The sequence below is a fragment of the Danio rerio genome, chromosome 24 (assembly GCF_049306965.1).
Source record: "Danio rerio strain Tuebingen ecotype United States chromosome 24, GRCz12tu, whole genome shotgun sequence".
NCBI lineage: Eukaryota > Metazoa > Chordata > Actinopteri > Cypriniformes > Danionidae > Danio > Danio rerio.
The window spans coordinates 4,834,097-4,839,138 of NC_133199.1; the positions used below are offsets into that span (position 1 = coordinate 4,834,097).

The 5,042-nt window shown below is 35.5% G+C and overlaps 1 long non-coding RNA gene across 2 annotated transcripts; it reads left to right on the forward strand.

The window, feature by feature from the left end:
- The first annotated feature begins 1,295 nt into the window (after window positions 1-1,295).
- Window positions 1,296-4,488, forward strand: LOC137490636 (uncharacterized). 2 transcript variants are annotated; one of them, XR_011010470.2, is made up of 6 exons: window positions 1,296-1,404; window positions 1,509-2,591; window positions 2,714-2,768; window positions 2,868-2,943; window positions 3,018-3,194; window positions 3,531-4,488. It is a non-coding gene; the product is annotated as an uncharacterized lncRNA (long non-coding RNA). The 2 variants fall into 2 exon arrangements; XR_012399369.1 differs by lacking the exon at window positions 1,296-1,404 and having other exon boundaries at window positions 2,477-2,595; window positions 3,531-4,405.
- The last annotated feature ends 554 nt before the right edge of the window (window positions 4,489-5,042 follow it).

Genomic DNA, 5,042 nt, shown 5'->3' on the forward strand with positions numbered 1-5,042 from the left:
AATGTAAATGCATTACAAATATAGCCAGACTGGTTAAAAACAAAAACATAAATGTAACTCTTTTAGTTTTAGTTTTGATGTATGATGAAGGCACCCAGCAGGAACAGGACATCAACATGACGTCAGATTACTATTGTGCCACAATGTTGTGGGATGCTACATTTTGTTTGGAAATTTAAATCAGGTTGACGCCAGCACCCAACGTCGGGCTGGCATCAATGTCCAACATCGAACAGACGTTGCATTTTGGTTACTTTCCAACGCAACCTAAAAACAACCAAATATTAATATCTAATGATGTTACAGCTTGACGTTGTGTGGCCGTTACCACCATGGCGTCTATAAGACGTTGGTTTTTTGGTTGCCATACCTGAAAATAATACGTTAGTATTTGACGTCTATGTGACGTTGGTTTAAGATGTTGGCTCGATGCTGGATTTTGGTCACTTTCAAATATCAACGTCATTTCACGTTATTATTAGACATCAAAACAACATTGTCCAGATGATGGTGACCTAAATCTAATCTTAACGCCTTATGAAATTGTGTGTCTGCTGGGTAATGATTAAAATATTTATTTAGGATTTTTATTTTATTTTAATTTGTACTATTGATGGCCAATCAAACTTCAAGAAAATACACAAAACATATAGGTTTTGATACACACTCTCAGAAAAAAAGGTACAGTGAAGGTACAATTTTGTTCCTAGAGGGAACAAAATATAAAATTGTACCTTTAAAGGTCCCATATTGGTCCTTAGGGTACAATTTTGTACTCAAATGGGCTATAAAGGTACAAATGTCCAGATTTAGGTTTGAAAGGTACATTTTTGTACCTTTTATAGCACATTTGGATACAAAATTGTACCGTAAAGGACCAATTTGGAACCTTTAAAGGTACAATTATATATTTTGTTTCCCTATAGGAACAAAATTGCACCCTCAGCTCATGATAAGATCAAGACACTATATAACACTAATTTAAATGCATTAATACTAAACATTAATACTGAAATACATAATTTATAAATATAATAAATAAATAAATTGATTGAATTAAATATTTTAATAATTAATTTTTTTTCATGTATTTAAATTAAAAAAATCTCAAAATCGTTAATAATTTAATTTATAATTGAATGTAATTTTAATCATAAAAAACATAAATACTGGTCTTTGCTAACTGTTTAAGACCCTATAGTATACAGGATGTAGAATAAGAACCATGCAGAGTGACAACATCTTCATACAGGTGGTGATGTTGCTGTCTCTTTAAGAATTTGGCTTGTTGAGACGTTATAGTAGTGTTTGTTACTGAGGCGGTCGGTCGAGTATGCTGGCTGATAACACAGAACTTTGCACGCTTTTCAAAGAAAAGTCTATTTTGGAGTCCACACTTTTCAGGTAAGAATGTATTAAAGATATATTTTCAGTCTCATTTTTACATGTGAAGCCGTGTTCTGTTGATTTTGTCTGACTCTCGGGTCTCGGCTTTCTCCCGCTTTAAGTGCTCCGGGCTGGCTGGTGAAACGTTACGTTGGCCTGCAGGATAGAGTTTGCTAAGATGTCTGCAGCTTATTAAAGAAGTTAATACAATGTGATATCGAAGTCACCGAGGGACATAACATTATAGACGGTGAGTATTATATGCTGTTAGTTTTCTCGGTGTAAAAGCTCCCTTTATCGCCTACGTTACGTATTCGCGCCTTAACTGTTATATCTTACGTAACGTTAACTGCTTTATTAATAAGTGTTGCCACGGCGGAATATAATCGCAACCCAGATAGCAAAATACACTTGGGCCAGTTGCGGCTAGATTCTCGCCTGCCCGAGTCCGTCTGCTGTATCGTTACTCGGGCCAGATGCGGCGGCAGAAGCGAGCCGACGCTGCCGTATCCGTGCACCGGAATCGGGCCGTGAGTAATGTGCGGTGTGGCCCGGAGCTGGCGCGACTAAAGTCTTCATATACCTTGATATAAAACCTTTTGTTATTAATACTGGAAATTTGTAATTATCGATAATGTTTTATATTTTGAGGCCATTTTCTAGCCACGGTTGACCGAGGAAATGTAATTTTAGACGGTTATATACACCGCCATTTTGTGAAGCAAAATCACAATTTTGTCACCGGCAAAGCGACTGTTATGTAAACGTGGCTAGTTACAAACGTGGCGTGTGTATGCTTGTACACATCTTCGTTTCAGTGTATAAGTTATATTAGTGTTGAGGAGTGTCCACAAACTCTCATGTCCAGAATTGGTGCTTTACTATGGTTTAACGTTATACTTATATTAATGTAGAATAATTATTAACATACCACGTTGTATAAATCGACGTTTTAAGTTATACTTTGTTTTTTAATGTAATAATTTGTCTTATCTGTTCTGAAACTGGTAACTTACCTTGAGCTATTTTACCTATTTTATTAATATCTCAAAAAAGGTAAATAGTTATTGCTTTATCTTATTGCTTTCCTGAAGTTTATGAAGTTTCCAATTGTATTTCAGGACAAGATTGAACAACATAATGTAGGCTAACAGCATCAGACCAATGAAGGCATGTCATATGAAAGCATGGCTCAGTTACAAGATGTAAGTATCTCTCATTATCTATATACCATGGTTTTAATGGCTTACATACTATTTTAAATTTGTAGGTTTTTACTTACAAAAAACAATAAATGTACACCCACATGTTTAAAATTATTTTCTAGGTTTTCATCGAAAGATGAGAGATCAACTGAAGAATGCTATGGTCCTGACTCTAAGGTACTCTTTCTAAACTTTCTCCACTTGATTAATATTATTAATTTCTAGCTTTGTATGGATTCCTTCATATTTGTTTGTATGCCACATCTTATGTTCCAGGAGTTGATTTTACAGCAGCACTTCTCATGTTGCCAGCCTTGTTAAGCGAGACACTTCAACATTTCGTTGTACTCCGGTGCGTATGTTGTTTTCTGTTCAGTATATGCTGTGATAAATGCATTTTATAATGCTTGATATTCTTTATATTAGGATGACGCAGTGGGTAGTGCTTTCACCTTACAGCAAGAAGGTCGCTGGTTCGAGCCTCGGCTGGGTCAGTTGACATTTGTGTGAGGAGTTTGCATATTCTTCCAGTGTTCGTGAGGGTTTCCTTTAAGTGCTCCGGTTTCCCCACAAGTCCAAAGACATGCGCTATAGCTAAATTTGGTAAGCTTATTTGTCTGTAGTGTATAAATGTGTGTGTGAATAAGTGTGTCTGGATGTTTCGTAATACTGGGTTGCAGCTAGAAGGGCATCTGCTGCATAAAACATATGCTGGATAAGTTGGTGGTTCATTCCACTGTGGCGACCCCAGATTAATAAAGGGACTAAGCCGAAAAGAAATTGAATGAATGAATGAAATTTATATTAGTCTTTTAATGTGTGATACTTTTTTTTTTTATCAGTGAATATTTATTATTTTACTTTCTATGCATGTTGATTTTCTCTTCATCAGTGATAGAGGGACTGATATTAATGTAATCATTGCTTTGTCATTTACAGTGAACCATCTTCACCACATCCAACAGTTCAAGTACAGGAGGAGGCCACCGACTGGACAACTGTGTTAACAAGACGAGTTACGGCAGTCTTCAGAGTTGATGGGATTGCGATTGGCTGGGCTAATGATGTGGATGAATATACATTTTTGACATATCCATCTTATTAGAAGAACACCTTGATGTTTCTGCAGTGGAATGTTTTAAATGAATGGTGGACGGTGACAAGCCTCGATCTACTCCAGTTACCAAAGTGATCAACCTTGTTTTTTGTTTCTCTACATGCTCTTGGGATAATCACAATCATCAAGTTAATCCAGCACACTGCTCTCATTCATGCATAAAGCAAATTTTTAAATAACTTGTGGTCCTAATGACTATCAAAGAACATTTTCCAGATATGAGTGCTTTACATGTCATGTTTATCAAAAGCATAAACACATATTGTGTTACAACAAATTACAACTCCACTTGAGGATGATGAGGAGTAATCTACTGATGTTGAGAAAGAGGCTACTGATGCATTTGGTTTTCTGCACTGTTGAAGCAATTTATAGAGAAACATTGCCTTCATTCTGAAATACAGAGAAAATGTTGATGACAAATTATTTATTATGACCGAGTATTCTGACTCAAGACAAATACTTTGGACTTTATAAAGTGCAGTACTTGATGTAGCCTGTGTAATGTGTTCATAAATCTTAAACAGTATTCTTGTGGTCTTTGTATTAAGGGTAGATTATATACTGTACAGTGAGTGAACAGTTTTTATTTGTTATCTAAATTGTTCTTTTTACTGTTTTACATGTCTGCTTTATATTTACTGTGTAATTTTATTTCTTGACACATTCAGTTGTGAGTTGTAAGGAAATATTTCTACATTAATAAATAAAAATGGACATCTGTGAACCAAAATATTTTATTTATTTATTTGTGCATGCAGTCACCAAAGGATCAAAATGCCTGGGTCAGTACCCAGAAAATGCTATATCATATAAAAAGGTACATTTTTGTACCTTCGGTGGGGGTACAAAATTGTCCCTTAAAGGGTACAAATGTAGAAGGTACAATTTTGTACCTTTAAATAGAGGTACAAATTTGTACCCTTAAGGGTACCACCCCAGTGACGGGCCATTTGTACCCTAAAAGGTACAATTTTGTACCTTTTTTTCTGAGAGTGCACGATGCAGGGTTTGAGTGAGGGTTACACGATAAGTTCTTATTTTGTTTTTTGTTGTTGTTGATTTTTTTATGCTGCAAAGGCCACATTAACAACAAGATCATTGGCCAATCAAAACCAGCCCAATATTATTAGAACTCTAAATATGCCACCGCACAATTGTAAAATACACTTTGGTCCCACTTTATATTAAGTGTCCTTAACTACTATGTACTTACATCAAAAAATAAATACAATGTACTTACTGTTTTTATAATGTATTTGAGAACACTTGTGGTGCTTTTGAGTTGGGATTGAGGTTGGGTTAGGGACAGGTTTGGTGGTATGGGTAGGTTT